General features: G+C 42.2%; 1 protein-coding gene across 4 annotated transcripts in view; it reads right to left on the reverse strand.

Annotated features, from left to right (window-relative positions):
* FARP1 (FERM, ARH/RhoGEF and pleckstrin domain protein 1) overlaps positions 1-16,325 on the reverse strand; it is a 356,237-nt gene extending 339,912 nt beyond the window's left edge. Inside the window, exon 1 of one of the 4 annotated variants that reach the window (XM_050947809.1) lies at positions 16,105-16,325. The gene's annotated coding sequence lies outside the window, so the exon portion shown is untranslated. Of the gene's footprint in view, positions 1-15,867; positions 15,924-16,104 lie in introns of those variants that run through there. The other 3 variants (XM_050947801.1, XM_050947782.1, XM_050947792.1) reach the window with 3 other exon arrangements.
* Between the last annotated feature and the right edge of the window lie 854 nt (positions 16,326-17,179).

Here is a 17,179-nt window from a genome sequence, read left to right on the forward strand (position 1 = left end):
TTGATTTAAGGATTATAGCCATTCAGGCACATACAGCCATCAGGCACTATTAATCCAGTCCACAAGGATGAGCTGTGTAATGTCCTCAGTACACCTAAAACAGAAAAACAGCTTAAAGAAATCCAGGTTAAAAAAAAAAAAAAAAAAATTACCAAGCAGCCTTCATAGGCTATTTTGCACATTTTAAAACTCCACAGATGCGTCACCAACAAAATAGTTCCACTGAATTAACATTCACCAAAGGATTCATTTCAAATCCCTTTCATTATGTGACTAATTTAAATATAGAACTCCTTTCTTCTAATGCATTAGTACACTGATGCAGAACAGAGTTTAGCAGTACTGAAAGCAACAGGCTAAAAAGTGAACTCTTGTGCACACGACCTGTTTTTAAAGAGGAAATATTCTGAATGACCCATAGAGTACTATGATGATTCCACCATGAACCCAGAAACTACATATACAATAAAGTATAATCCTCAATACAATAAGTCCAAACTATTGCTATTCCTCTCTCAAGTCTCCAAGAGCATGAAGAATTTGATTAAACTTCCCCAACATGACAAGACTAAATAAACACTGTAAATTAAACAAAACTATGCTGATGATCTAGTTGCAATTACTTCCAGATGATCTGAGTTATTATTGTGTCCTCTAAGCTTTAAACCTCACAGAAAAAGGGTCATGCTTTACTGGAGGAAAACCAAGAAAGAGTTGTGAAACTTGTCTTAAACTCATTCAAAAGTGACCAAACTAGTTTTTCTTTCTGACAGGTTCTTATTAAGTTTAGCTCTGAAGTCTACTTCAGAAACACAGCTACTCCAGGATTTGTCTTCAACAAATGATGTTCGCCCTTAGTGTGTTTTAACTAATGATCAAATTACATCTAATTATAAATAACTACATCATTTTCTCTCATGCACAAACAAGAAACATAGGGGAATGGGGGGGGAGACAAATTTGAGAGTTTTTTCTAGTTAGTATCATATAACCAAACTCTCAGGCATTTCATGTCCTGTAACTAGGGCTGTCGATTAATCACAGTTAACTCATGCGATTAACTCAAAAATTAATTGTAGTTTTGATCGCACTGTTGAAACAGAATTCCAGTTGAAATGTATTAAATATTTTTGGATGTTCTTCTACATTTTCAAATATATTGATTTAATTACAACACAGAATACAAAGTATACACTGCTCGCTTTATATTATTTATTACAAATATTTGCACTGTAAAAGTGATAAAAGAAACAGTATTTTTCAATTCACATCATACAAGTACTGTAGTGCACTCTCTTTATTGAGAAAGTGCAACTTACAAATGTAGGGGTTTTTTTTATAAAACAACACAGTGTAAAGCTTTAGAGCCTACAAGTCCACTCAGTCCTACTTCTTGTTCAGCCAAGGGCTAAGACAAACAAGTTTGTTACATTTATGGGAGATAATGCCGCCCACTTCTTATTTACAATGTCACCAGAAAGTGAGAATAGGCATTCACATGGGACTTTTGTAGACAGCATTGCAAGGTATTTACGTGCCAGATATGCTAAACATTTGTATGCCTCTTCATGTTTCTGCCACCATTCCAGAGGACATGCTTCCATGCTGATAATGCTCGCTAAAAAAATAATGCTTTAATTAAATTTGTGACTGAACTCCTTGGGGAACAACTGCACATCTCCTGCTCTGTGTTTTACCTGCATTCTGCCATATATTTCATGTTATAGCAGTCTTGGATCATGACCCAGCACATGTTCGTTTTAAGATCACTTTCACTGCAGATTTGACAAAACGCAAAGGTGGTACCGATGTGAGATTTCGAAGGATAGATACTGCACTCGATCCAAGGTTTAAGAATCTGAAGTGGCTTTCAAAAAATCTGAGGGGGACAAAGTGTGGAAAATGCTTTCAGAGGTCTTAAAAGAACAACATTTCAATGTGGAAACTACAGAACCCAAACTATCAAAAAAGAAAATCAATCTTCTGCTGGTGGCATCTGACTCAGATGATGAAAATGCATTGGTCCGCACTGTTCTGCATTGTTATCGAGCAGAACTTGTCATAAGCATGGATTTATGTCCTCTGGAATGGTGGTTGAAGCATGAAGGGGCATATGAATCTTTAGCGCGTCTGGCACGTAAATATCTTGCAATGCTGTCTACAACAGTGCCATACGAATGCTAGTTGTCACTTTCAGGTGACACTGTAAACAAGAAGCGGGCAGTATTATCTCCTGCAAATGTAAACAAACTTATTTGTCTGAGTGATTGGCTGAACAAGAAGTAGGACTGAGTGGACTTGTAGGCTCTGAAGTTTTACATTGTTTTATTTTTGAACGCAGGCTTTTTGTACATAATTCTACATTTTTAAGTTCAACTTATGATAAAAAGATTGCACTACAGTACATGTAACGAGGGAACTGAAAAATACTTTATATTTTTGATTATAAATATTTGCACTGCAAAAAACCAAAATAAATAGTGAGCACTATATATTTTGTATTCTGTATTGTAATTAAAATCAATATTTGAAAATGTAGAAAACATCCAAAAATATTTAAATAAATAGTATTCTATTATTGTTTAACAGCGTGATTAATCGCCATTAATTTTTTAATTGCTTGACAGCCCTACCTGTAACCAGGACTTTGGAGCGGAGCCCAGAGCTGGAGTGCGGACCAGCAGATTTTTGCCCAGAGCTGGAGCATAGCAATTCAAAAATTTGACTGCTCCAAATCCCTGTCTGTAACAATTTCCAAGTAGAGCCAAATAATTATTTAATTGCATGGGACAGCACAAGAAAGCAAGTATTCAAAAATAAAGTAGGATACATATGTCACAGTTCATGTGACGACTGCACCTGTATTTCCCCTCCACAGTTCCCCCTCAAGGGTACCCACTTTAGGCTCCCAGCTCCTCAGCCATCACCTCTCTTGGGCACAGATGTGTGTCTCTCCCTCCTTACCCGGGTATTTCCAGGCTGCATAGCTGGCTGCCCATACTGTGAATTCCCCAGCAAAGTCACAGTGCCTAAGCAGGCCTGCTTTACTTTCCCCTTTGAGACAGTACACAATGAAATTGCCACATTTAAAGTTACCAGCCAGCTTTTTCTCAGAAAGCACATTGAATCTTAGGGTAAAAGCATTACAGAGCAAATATATTTAGAACAATCAATAAAGCTACACACATGCTAATAAGCTTACCAGAGATAAACCCCAACAAGGGCTCTGGCCAGTGAGCAGTCCTTCAAACCCCACCCCAGGGGTTTTCCTTTGATTACCAGTTCATCACTCCTTAGGCTCAGAACAAGAACACTCATAAATCTGAGAGTCCCTTCTTTATACAGTATGTTTTTTTAAACCTGCTCTCCGCAGAAAAAAGGTGCCTTTGTCAGGGCAAAGCTTCAAAAGGCTGAATTCTTGCATAACCGGTGTAGACACATGCATACCCCTGTTCCTACAGATCTCCTCGGAAATCAATTTAACTTTAAAAGTTCATTCTCATCTCAGCCCACTATCTCAACTAGTCCTTTGAAACCCACAACACTTCAAGGTTTACATTAGTCAACTCTCCTAGACAAGTTACATACAATCCCACAATATCCCATAAACATTTGCATTTTAATACAATAAGCTCCTAAAATACTTAAACTTAATTCACTAAGGTTTGTCTAGAATATTGCAGGAAAGTTGCCACACAGGTCACAACATTTACTTTAATTCAGGTATACTTGGTCCTGCCTCAGTGCAGGGGGTTGGATTAGATGACCTATCAAAGTCTCTTCCAGTCCCATATTTCTATATTCTACTAAGGGAAAACACAAAGTAGAAACTCTTAATCCCCTCCTTGAATTTTCTCAGGGAGTCCTTATAGATTTTCAAGTATCCTCTGAGTGTCTTTTTATTATACGAGCTCTAATTAATTCTTCAGGTATTAATTTCATTAAGCTAAATCTAATTTTACTTGTAAAGGACAGAATTATTCTTTTGACTTTTCCTCCCCCCTCCAACTTCTCCAATTCACCAGCATTAGCGGTGGCAAATCACACTTCCCTCACTAAGCAAGACTTGTATTCAGATCACTTATTTTAAAATTTACTGTCTCCTTCATTTGTACTGTGAGCCTGGCACATAGTTGTTTGGGATTGGGAGGATTTTTTTTTTTAAATCACACTTGATTCCCTAAAAGATTTCCTTAAATATGTTTATTAGTTTTCTACCCAGAATTTTCTTTCATGGCCCACATCTAAAGCTGTAATTCTGATTTCTAAGGGCCAACAGTATTGAAGTGTATGGAACTATTTTTTTTTTTTTTTTAATAAAAAGAGAGCGGTAGAGAAAAATTACATGTGTTGTTTCTAAGGGAGTTTTCTCAGCATATGAATTTCTTGTGATCTCTCTGAATATCCTCCAAGTTTACCTGAAAGACAGGAATTGTCATACAATAAGACTAAGAACATCCTAGCAGAAAAGACAAATTCTTGCAGATATCGCCCCTAGCCTAGAGATCAAGAGGTGTGCAGCTCTCCCAGCTATTTTTATATGACAGTAGAATGAAAACATAGTCCTAATATTTTCTTCTGTTAATTGTTTGTTCAATCATCTCACTCATTTCTTTGCCCACTTGAATTACTCTTCTTTATTTTTTCCCCATTTGGTCACTATTCTAGTCTCCTGACATTAAATTGTCTAGGGATTACTTTAAAGAGAGGTGTAGTCCCAAATAGCTCACTTTTTACAGCAGAAGAAAGTCCATACATTCTAGAATTGTCCTGATACAGCTCACTGAAGGCAACAGGAAACTTTCCACTGACAACAAAGGGCACTGAATCAAACCCTGTGTGATTAAGAGCAATGCTGTGTTTTGTTTCAAGCCCTTTGCATGAACGGGTGATGGCTGATCTCTTGGCAGACACACTGGGGTTTGAATCAGGGCCCTCCAGAGGTAAAAGCATGAACTATATTATATTCCCCCTGTCAGCACATAAGGTGACCCATAACATGCACTTACCAGGGATTACACATGTCCAAATTCTCCTTTTTTGCTCTAAACTGAAGGAACAAGATGAAGTATCTTTGCCTCACTTGCAGAATAAGAGGGGGTGTGATTCTGACCTCTTTTTCATACCCACACTCCTCCCATATGATTCTGATAAACTATTTATATCCACTGTTTGAAATGCACAGGTAGTCCATACCTTAGCAAACAATTAGGTAAGGTATAACCTCACTACTCCACCATATATTTTCTCTGCATTCATAGAGATTGGAATAGCTTTATTGTATTTGTTTTTCCAAGTGGAAAACCATCAAGTATCAGTTGCTAGTTGTTCCTCCAAAACCAGTTTGACACCTAGTGCCTCACTGCAGGTAGAAACATTCCTGGGTCTTTTGTCTACTGCCTTATCATATATTCATGCTCTCCAAATTAAAGCAGGAATTACATACAATGCATTGTCTTTTCTTAGTTTGGCTTCTGTCATTGGCCTTGTTTCCAGTAAGGAAATTAGTACAAGTGTAGTTACATCACTGTATTTAACCCTGTAATGGCATTGGGCGCAAAATTCCTTAATGTCAACAAGGCCTTTGGTAGGGCTTCCTCTTGTGGCAAGCCTTTGTTAGTACTGAGTTCAGTTTCTTCTTAGAAAGAAAAATTAAATCGTTTGGAAGTGAAATCTTACAGCCCCAAGCCTTTCCTGAATAACCACATTACCACCTCTCAAGTTTTGATCAAATAGATTCCTTTTAGGTATTGTTCCGCTGGTGACTTATTTCTCAATTCAAATGCATTAATAAATGCAGAAAAGCGAGTAGTGCTCTCTTGCAATGCCTTTCTTTTTTTTTTTTTTTAAATAGCAGAATCACTTGACTATTCTCTTCCATTAGGCTAGCAGCCCACCTGCTTTGTCCCTTTGTTCTTAAAGCTGCTATTGAGGCATTTTCAGGATATTCTCTGCTTGGTTCAAGAAATAGGATATTTAATGTTCCCCTTCCACTATTTAGCAGATAAACATTTTTCAGATCCTCCCTTTTATGTTCAGTTTTCCAGTATTACTTATCTTTCACAGCATTCAATATTATACTAGACATTTCACAAAGAACATGAAGATGTCCCCAGCCCTAAAACATTTACAATAAATATTGTGTACAAAACACACAAGTGAACACCATTAAACTGTAGAGACACTGGAATGCAGGAAGATTAAAGTTATAGCAACACAATCATATAGTTAGCTCTGCTATGTATATATTCCAGTGATTATGTTAATATGTATTATTTATATATTAAAGAAATATTATTGATTCCCTTATTGTAGGCATCACAAGAGACTAATTTTCAGGCCACAAAATTACAAAGTTTTATGTACTATTTTTCAAGCTTCAAACTAAGACCAAAGAACTACTACTAAGGCCCTGCATCATGGAGCATTACCAGCACTCCTAGCTATCTTCGAGAAATCACTGACGTCCTGAGGAAACTACAATCCATTGGTGATCTTCCAGAAGACACCATCCTGGCCACCATGGATGTAGAAGCCCTCTACATCAACGTTCCACACGAAGATGGACTACAAGCCGTCAGGAGCAGTATCCCTGATAATGTCACAGCAAACCTGGTGGCTGAACTTTGTGACTTTGGTCTTCACCCACAACAATGTATACCCTCAAGTCAGCGGCACTGCTATGGGTACCCACATGGCCCCACAGTATGCCAACATTTTTATGGCCGACTTAGAACAACACTTCCTCAGCTCTCATCCCCTAACGCCCCTACTCTACTTGCACTACATTGATGACATCTTCATCAACTGGACCCATGGAAAAGAAGCCCTTTAAGAATTCCATCATGATTTCAACAATTTCCATCCCACCATTAACCTCAGCCTGGACCAGCCCACACAAAAGATCCACTTCCTGGACACTACAGTGCTAATAAGCAATGGTCACATAGACACTACCTTATACCGGAAACCTACCGACCGCTGTACTTACCTATATGCCTCCAGCTTTCACCCAGACCACATCACACGATCCACTGTCTATAGCCAAGCTCTAAGATACAAGCACATTTGCTCCAGTCCCTCGGAGAGAGACAAACAGCTACAAGATTGCTATCAAGTGTTCTTAAAACTACAACATCCACCTCCTGAAGTGAAGAAACAGATTGACAGAGCCAGAATACCCAGAAGTCACCTACTCCAGGACAGGCCCAACAAAGAAAGTAACAGAATGCCACTAGCCATCACCTTCAGCCCCCAACTAAAACCTCTCCAGCACATCATCAAGGATCTACAACCTATTCTGAAGGATGATCCCTCACTCTCACAGATCTTCGGAGACAGGCCAGTCGTCACTTACAGATAACCCCCCAACCTGAAGCAAATACTCACCAGCAACCACACGCCACACAACAAAAACACTAACCCAGGAACCTATTTCTGCAACAAAGCAAGTTGCCAACTTTGTCCACATATTCACAAGGACACCATCACAGGACCTAATCACATCAGCCACACTATCAGAGGCTCGTTCACCTGCACCTCTACCAATGTAATATATGCCATCATGTGCCAGCAATGCCCCTCTGCCATGTACATTAGCCAAACCGGACAGTCTCTACGCAAAAGAATAAATGGACACAAATCAGACTTCAAGAATTATAACATTTAAAAACCAGTCGGAGAACTATTCAACCTCCCTGGTCACTCAATTTACAGACCTAAAAATCACAATACTCCAACAAAAAAACATCAAAAAACAGACTCCAACGAGAAACTGCTGAATTGGAATTAATTTGTAAACTGGACACCATTAAATTAGGCTTGAATGAAGACTAGAAGTGGATGGGTCATGACACAAAGTAAAGCTATTGCCCCATGCTAATTTTTTACCCTACTGTTACACCTTCTTGTCAACTGTTGGAAATGGTCATTCCTAATTATCACTACAAAAGTTTTTTTTCCTCCTACTGATAACAGCCCACCTTAATTGATTAGTCTTGTTATAACTGGTATGACAACACCCATTTTTTTTCATATTCTCTGTGTATATACATCTTCTTACTGTATTTTCCACTGCATGCATCTGATGAAGTGGGTTTTAGACCACAAAAGCTTATGCCCAAAGAAATCTGTTAGTCTCTAAGGTGTCACAAGAACTCCTCATTCTTTTTGCTGATACAGACTAACACAGCTACCACTCTGAAACCTCTAGAGCCTGCTGGTTTCACCGGAGCTCCAAACACAACCATCTGTACACCAAAATGCTACACTTTGCAAGTTTGAGGTCTATGCTTGCAATTGCCAAACCCCACTATCCAACAATTTAGTTAAGAAGTCACTGCACAAACTGGTATAAGGCGACTATATGAGAGAGAGGGGATAGGAAACTATGAAGAACCATCTAAACAGAGCTTTTCAGTTTTTTCTCCTTCTTGACAAAATCGACAAACTTTTTTTTTTGGGGGGGTGAGGAGGGCAAATTGGAGCCTAGGTGTCATATTTTCCTTTTGTTTAAAAGGATAGTGTAAAGGAAACCACTGCATTATGGAAAATTCTGTTCAATATTCTTATCACTTCTTTTTTACACCGTTTACAATTTAGACTCTCCACAGAATGGAATACGGTAAATCATTAGCAGATGGCATTTTCCATTAATTTAATTTTACATTGAAACCCTGATATACTAACTCATGCTATTTGTTTCTTTTCCATATAATGTTTTGGGATTAATTAAATTAATTATCAGCACACTGTCGTTTGGTTTTCAGATTTAAAATGCTATTAAACAATATTTTTTCACTTATACTTTGTGCAAAACAAACAGGGTACACCTACATAATTCAGGATGTACTCCTAAAGGCCACAGAATCACAGAACTGGAAGGGACCTTGAGAGGTCATCTAGTCCAGTCCCCTGCACTAAAGGCAGGAAGGACTAAGTATTATCTAGACCATCCCTGACAGGTGTTTGTCCAACCTGCTCTTAAAAATCCCCAATGATGGAGATCCCACAACCTCCCTAGGCAATTTATTCCAGCGCTGAACCGCTCTGACAGTTAGGAAGTTTTTCCTGATGTCCAACCTAAGCCGCCTTTCCTGCAATTTAAGCCCATTGCTTCTTGTCCTATCCTCAGAGGTTAAGAAAAACAATTTTTCTCCCTCCTTGTAACAACCTTTTACGTATTTGAAAACTTATGTCCCCTCTCAGTTTGCTCTTCTCCAGACTAACTAAACCCATTTTTTTCAATCTTCCCTCACAAATTATGTTTTCTAGACCTTTAATCATTTTTGTTGCTCTTCTCTGGACATTCTCCAATTTGTCCACATCTTCCCTGAAATGTGGCACCCAGAACTGGACACAATATTCCAGTGGACGCCTAATCAGCACAGAGTAGAGCGGATTTATTACTTCTCGTGTCTTACTTACAATACTCTTGCTAATACATCCCAGAATGATGTTTGCCTTTTTTTTTTTGCAACAGCGTTACACTGTTGACTCATATTTAGCTTGTGATCCACTATGACCCCCAGATCCCTTTCTGCAGTACTCCTTCCCAGGCAGTCACTGCCCATTTTGTATGTGTGCAACTGAATGTTCCTTCCTAAGTGGAGTACTTTGCATTTGTCCTTATTGAATTTCATCCTATTTACTTCAGACCATTTCTCCAGTTAGTTCAGATCATTTTGGATTTTAATCCTATCCTCCAAAGCACCTGCAACCCCTCCCAGCTTGGTATCCTCCACAAACTTTATAAGTGTACTCTGTATGCCATTATGTAAGGCTACGTCTTCACTACCCGCCGTATCGGCAGGTAGCAATCAATTTCTCGGGGATCGATATATCGCGTCTCATCTAGATGCGATATATCGATCCCCAAAAGCGCTCTTGTCGACTCCGGAACTCCACCAACGCGAATGGCGGTAGTGGAGTCGACAGGGGGAGCCGCGAACATCGATTCCGCGCCGTGAGGATGGTAGGTAAATCGATCTAAGATACGCAATTTCAGCTACGTGAATAACATAGCTGAAGTCGAAGTATCTTAGATCGATCCCCTCCCCTAGTGTAGACCAGCCCTAAATCATTGATGCAGATATTGAACAGAACTGGACTCAGAACAGATCCGGGCAGGACCCCACTCATTATGCCCTTCCAGCATGACTGTGAGCCACGGATAACTACTCTCTGGGAACTATTTTCCAATCAATTATGCACCCACCATATAGTAGTTCCATCTAGGTTGTATTTCCCTAGTTTGTTTATGAGATGGTCATGCAACACAGCGATGACTATGTCTTCCCTTGTTCGTAGATCACAGAGTAGACAGACTGGGTTTTGTAAATCATGGTATCATTTCTAGCATTTGTAGACTGTGAATAATATCTCAAATTAAAACAGTCTGAATGCCAACAAGGCTTATTCGTTAATGACGAGGCTCAAATGACAAATCTGCTGCAAGATTTCTATAGTAATTAATACCTTGTGACTGAAGAAGTGTTATTGGGAATCTATCACAAGCTATCCGTTCATTCTGAAAAAGCTCACCACGGGATTGTGCAACATTTTCTTTTGACTTCTACAGATCTGAGTTACTACAGAGAATTTCTTTCTTGGGTGTCTGGCTGGTGAATCTTGCCCGCATGCTCAGGGTTTAGCTGATTGCCATATTTGGGGTCAGGAAGGAATTTTCCTCCAGGGCAGATTGGCAGAGGCCATGGAGGTTTTTTGCCTTCCTCTGCAGCGTGGGGCACAAGTCGTTTGCTAGAGGATTCTCTGCACTTTGAAGTCCTTAAACCACAATTTGAGGACTTCAATAACTCAGACATAGGTTAGGAGTTTGTCACAGGAGTGGGTGGGTGAGATTCTGTGGCCTGCATTGTGCAGGAGGGCAGACCAGAAGACCATAATGGTCCCTTCTGACCTTAAAGTCTATCAGCCAATGAAAGCATGAGCCTGAAAGGGCAATTTAAAAAATAAAACAAGACATTAGAAACATGGGTATATCCTTTGCTCTTAGTACTTTCATTATGGTAATTTCAGTGCCCCACAATCTGCACACATTTATTCTGGCCTCAAAGCAAACTCAAGAGAATATATGGATGAAAAATGAGAATGAACTCATTAAAGTTTCTACCTATTTTTGTATAGTTATACTAAATCATTTCACTCGCAACTATTCCTCAAGACCAGTGATATAATAAATCAGAAAATACAAACTGTGCAAAAATCTATCCAAAATATACATTTATTTTAGATTTCAAAACTCAAAGGTTTTGTTTGGTTCATTCCATTCTATATATCATAGTTATCTATAGATAACACTGATTTTATTTTATAGGATTCACAGACACTCGTTTTCACAAGTTTGAGCAACCACAGCTCCAAATGAAGTCAATAAAAGCAGAGAGACAGCACCTCTGAAAAATCAGGCCCTTTATCTAGGACCACATTGTAGTTAGCTATTACACAAGACAGATGTTTTTCTCTTCCCAAAGCCTATTTTTCAGTCTAAAAAACTAAAACACTTTTCATTTCTGGTTTCAGACAATGCTTAGTTTTAAACTCTACTTCCTAAATTCCCTAAACAAGCATATCATGTTTTCATTTTCATAATCTTTAATCATAGGTGCTGGAATTAGGGATGCAGCAGCACCCCATGGTTTGAAGTGGTTTCCATTATACACAGGGCTTACAGTTTTGTTCAATTGCTTTCAGCAACCCACTATAAAAGTTGTTCCAGCACCTATGCCTTTAATCAGCAAGACTTTATTACAGCAAAGGTCAAAATTCCCATATGCAGCAGACCCCTGCCCCATACACATTAGATGAAGAGGTTCACCTAACTGACAAATCCATCTGCATTTCTGTGGGCCAAACTTAATGACATTTTGCACAAATTTAAAGCTGACTGAGCCTGGTGACCTTTATAAACACCGGTAATTAGTCTCTCAAAGGCTTCTTCACCACCAGCAAAGTGAACTTCTCCTTCGGCTCAAACTTAATTCAATAGTCCATTCACAAACTTTAAATGTCAGAATCTGGTAAACACCCACAACCCCTGAAAACTATAAACCTTGCCCTTTCAGTGAACTAAATCTACCATATTATCAGGATTTATTTCTGACCTTAAAATTTGTGTTTGGGTAATGCCAGGCCCAAGATAATACAGAATTGCTAACTGTCTCGATTTCTAAAATGAAATTATGATTTTATTTGTAAAGTAAAATGAATCTGACCTAACATCAGGGTTGGAGGGAAATTTTATGATGGCACACTAAAACCGTGTTATTAATATCTTTGTAAACCTACTATTCCATTAAGGAAAAAATCTTGTTCACCATCATCTCTAATTGGTATACTGTTCTTTGAACATTTAAACTGTCATAAGAGCTTGGTTACTAGTAGCTTGTTTTAAAAAATTATGTTATTCATTGTGTAACCTTTATCTCAACTTCAAAAGGGACATTTTCAACTTGAAATTAAGGCATTCAAAAGTAATTAGTTTCTAGTACTACTCCTCACTCCCCTACCAATTTTTGTGATTTTAAAGTCACAAACTCTTGTTGTTTATGTGGGTCACTTTCTTTCCATTATAATAATACTCGGTGTTACTTGTAAAAATACTAGATAATAATCTCTTACTTCTATCAAAAGAATTAAACTTAAGTGTGAAAGACAGGAGCTAAAAAGATATTTGGACAGAGTGCTGAAACTTTCAGATAGAGTCTGTTTCTCCTAGGACATTAATCATGTACTTTTAACATGTTCTTTAATAACTTCCACTGAACCTTTTGCTACTTATCAACAGAACCTTTTTTAAAAAGGCTATTTTCCACATCCCATCATGCAGTTCTACTATCTGATCCTGCAGTAAAGGAATAATTGAGAATTTAATTCACAAACACAAGACAAAAATAGGTAAACTATGTCTCGTTCAGAACAAGAGAAGACATTGCTACTTGGTAAGTGGCAGAGGCGAAAGTAAGTGGGTATGGGCAGGTACGGAGGACCGGTAAGAAAAGGAGACTGGCTGAAGGAGGGAGAAGCCTGCCCCCTGCATAAGAATAGTTTAAACTCAGCTGTTCCCTGAGTGGTTCAGCCTTCGGGGTTAGGAGTGGTTTTGGCATCCTTGTTAATTTCACTCACAGTAGCTGTGGGGAAGGTGTGTTTGATCATGGCAGGGGCAGTCCTTGTCTGCCCCCTTGATGAGGGGATCTTGTCTCCAATAGTAATACACACAACAAATACAAGTGTATTAGTAAGTGGCTCCATCACTTAAATCCAGAGCTAATAAAAGCAGGTGAAAGGGGAAAAGTCACTGTCACATTGGTTTCTTGTCTCCTCCCTCCCTCCCTCTCCTACGGCCAGGCTGCAGACAAGGCTCTGCATTCCTCCCCTCCTTCCCCCTGCAGGGGTTCTCTTCTAGGCTCTAGCTTGCAGTAGGGACACTGGCTGAGATGTCTGCTGCTGCTGCTGCCTGCATAAGAACATTTTAAACTCAGTTGTTCCCTGCGCAGTTCAGTCCCCAGGGTTAGAAGCCGTTTCTGGTATCCTTGTTAATTTCACTCCCAGTTGTTGTGGGGAGGGTGTGTGCGACCATGGCAGGGGCAGTTCTTTTCTGCCCCCGGGGTGAGGGGATCTACTATACACAAAACACAATCAAAATCAGGAACCATTTCCAAGTTCAAATCTATCTCATTCCCTCCCCAGCAGAGGATCATGGTTGTGATGTCCAAACTGCTTGCAGATCCTCTTTGAAATGTTACTGAACCGCGCAGGGAACAGCTGAGTTTAAACTGTTCTTATGCAGGAGGCAGGCTTCTCCCTCCCTCAGACAGTCTCCCTGCTGCAAGCTAGAGTGAAGCCCCTGTAGTTGCTGCTCAGTGCCAGGTAGGGAGAAAGCATGGAGCCTAGTGTCCGCAGTCTGGCTGGAAGAGGAGGGAAGACATGGAGAAAAATGTGACAGTGAGTTTTCACTTTTTCAGGCTTATTACAATAGTAAAGTTTTATTACAGATGGTACTGGTAGTAGTAATAGTAGCTTTATTTTCTCTTATCTATGTCATGCAATGGAGGAATCCATGAAGTACGTAGGAGAGGTGGGTTGCTTGCGATTGGACCATATGGGTAAGAAATGTAAATTACTTTCACCCCTGCTCAAACCCCAGGGCTCCTAACTTCAGCTGAATCCCCGAGCCCTTTAAATCCTGATTTAAAAGCCCTGGGATTTAAAGGCCCCACCTCTTCTGATAGAGGCCATGCCTCTTCCGGTTGAGGCCCCTTCCCCTTTGCAGGACTCTGGAGTACCCGCAAGTCCTTTAAGTTACTTTCACCTCTGGTAAGGGGGCAGAATAAAGTGAGGTCACCTAACAGCCTGGTCCCCAGATAACCTCATTTCAAGATGTGGGTCAGTCCACAGAAACCACAAACCCCAGCATGCAATATTCTACCTTGGTCAGCACAAAGTACTAACCTGCTTCACTTTTGTTCAATCTGGGGAGGACTTCAAGATTCTGGCATATGGCCAATATAGAAGCACAGCTGAGCAGATCTTCTATAATCTGACCAATTATAAAACAAAGTATCCTCCACACCTCAGCTGGATACTGAAATATTGAAGAAAGCTTCATTAGAACAGACAGCAGATTTATTAAAACAGATTTGAGGGGGTTTTTTTAAATGTACTCTAAGAATTTTATTTTGGTTGGATTAACTCCAATATCAACTGCCTCCTGTAAAAATAAATTGGAAGGAATACAAGGAGAAAAACTCTGCATATCTAGGAGATAAAAATAATAATATAACAGCTGAGTGATACCCTTCCTTAAACAGTTATCTTTTCATCCCCCTCAGGGACTAATCTACTTGAAGGCAGGTTTGTAAAAAGACTATAATTGAAAAACACTAAACATTCCATTTATTTTAGTTCAGCAATAAAACAGCCAAGTACTACATTGCTCCTAGGAGTTTTTGCTGTTGTTTTTAAACAACAATCATAAAGATGAAACCCTATTGCCCACGAATTACAGTTTGAAGAACCCCAATTTTTCACTAACAGCAGAAACTAAAAGCTGCGCATATGGAAATGAGCTCCTTTTACTTAAACGTTCCTTGGACAGTTAACGCACTATTAACATTGTTCGGAACCAGTGCAGAAAAATAAACTGCATCTCTAATTTTGAAACTAGAGGAAGTTCTGGCTACAAATTATTCCAGAACTAGTGCGAAAGGAGGCCGCTGAAGTCGCCACAAATTGTATTGCTATCTGCAGGTGACCATTTTGCCTTTTACAGTATATGAGATTTATCCGCACTCCTGTTATTTGTTTGCTCAAGAAGACGTACGGGAGCGGGGACCCAGAGGGTTAAAGCACTACACTAGATACTGGGTGAATATCAAGCCTGCTTTAACATACACACGCGTCCAGCCCCAGGCATGGCCATGAATGGTGCCACTTGGGCTGGATGTGCAGATGTGACGCCGATCACACCGAGGATTTGGGAAGGGGGTGGGAAGGCCTTTCAATAAAGACCCCAAAGCGCCTTGTTCCCCGAGGGAACCTCCCTACCCGGGTAGCGCTGCTCCCGGAGCGGGGCTCTGAACGCGCCCCTCTCCCGGTCAATTGTCTACGCGAGACTGGCTCTGCCCCCGTCTGTCCGACCCCCAGGGAGCGCCCCCGCTCAGCCCGATCCCTGCTGGCAGCAGCTCCGCGCCCGCTCCGGGACAAGGCGGTGGGGGCGGGGTCCCCAAAGGCCCCCTCATCCCAGGGCTGCAACCACGGGGGCTCGCACCCACGCACAGCCCCGGGCAGCCGTCCCCTCCTCCCACCAGCAACTTCCCGCGCAACGGGGAACAACCAAAAGGCACCAACTTCTGCTCCGGCCGCAGCCCGGCGCCAAGCAACTGCACGCCGGCGGGGCCCCCTGCGCATCGCAGGGGCTGCGTCTCTCCCCAGCGGCCAGCGCCCCGCTGCAGGCACCGGCTGGGGGCGGGGGCGAGGCGGCTCCTTCCACCCACCCCGCTGCGCTCGGTCCTCACACCCGCCGGGGCCGCTCGGTGCAGTCGCCCCCCACCCCCAGCAGCCCATTGTTCCCCGGGCGGCTCTCACCGTGCGCAGCGCGGGGGCTGCTCGGCTCCCGCTCGCTAGGCTCCCTCTGGCTGGCGCAGGAGGAGTCGGGCTCGGCTGCCGGAGGTCCGAGCCATTAAAGGCTCCGCGGGGAGGCGGCGGGGGCAGGGCAGCAGGGGGGCAGCTGAATCAGGGGCGCCATGTCCGCCTGGCTGGCTCGGCGCTGAGAGGGCGGCGGCTGGGCTGGGCTGGGCTGGGCGCGGGGGAGAGGGAGGGACAGGAGCCCCGCTGCCTCCTGCGTACCGGGGGAAGCGGGAACTGGACGCCGCTCGCTGCTGCCGCTACCCCTCCCGGAGGGGGAAGTGGCCAGAGGGAGCCGCCGGCTGGAGGAGCAGGCGGCCGAGAGCCCCCTCCAGCGTTCAGCAGCGCGCCCTGCCTGCCACGGCCGCTCCTCTCCGCCCCTGGCGCGGCGGCAGCCCGGGGCTCAGCGCCCGGCGGCAGGGACGGGGCAGTTGCCTCTTGCCGCCCGCCTGCTGTTGGCGGGCTGGTTCCTGAGCAATTGGACGCTGTAAGGTCCGAAGTGTCGGTCTCCTCTCAGCCCTCCCCGGGCATCCACGGGGGTGGGGAAGGCGCTCGGCTCTGTGCCCCCCTGCCCTGGAGTGGCAGTTGAGGCCGGTTGAGCGGAAGGGCTAGGGCCAGTAACAAAGCAGGTTTCCAAGCCATCCCCTGCCTGCAAGGAAAACACTTTTTGAGGGGCACAGGGGTTGCTCCGTGAGTAAGGGCTCCGGGGTTGATTGTCAAGGAGCCAGCTCTGAAAATATTTAGCTCCTTTAGAAGAATATCGATGCGGGTTTGAGCATTTTAATTTGCCTTTTCAGATTGTTGACCTAGAATAGCTACAAAAGTCGGGGCACCAATATGTAAGGGCTGGTGCTCCAGGCAGGAGATCCAGAGTTTAGATCCCAGCTCCAGAAGAGGGGCTGAGGGTTGCTAAGGCAGAACAAATGCCGGCTGCATGGAGTGGGGCAGGGGAAAACTATCCTGCAGAGCAAACCCTACAGCCTGTTAAAAATAGATACTCCAGTTCCTGCTGACTCCCCAAATATATTGTTTCAAT

This window comes from Gopherus flavomarginatus, chromosome 1, assembly GCF_025201925.1.
Source record: "Gopherus flavomarginatus isolate rGopFla2 chromosome 1, rGopFla2.mat.asm, whole genome shotgun sequence".
In the NCBI taxonomy this organism is placed as follows: Eukaryota; Metazoa; Chordata; order Testudines; family Testudinidae; genus Gopherus; species Gopherus flavomarginatus.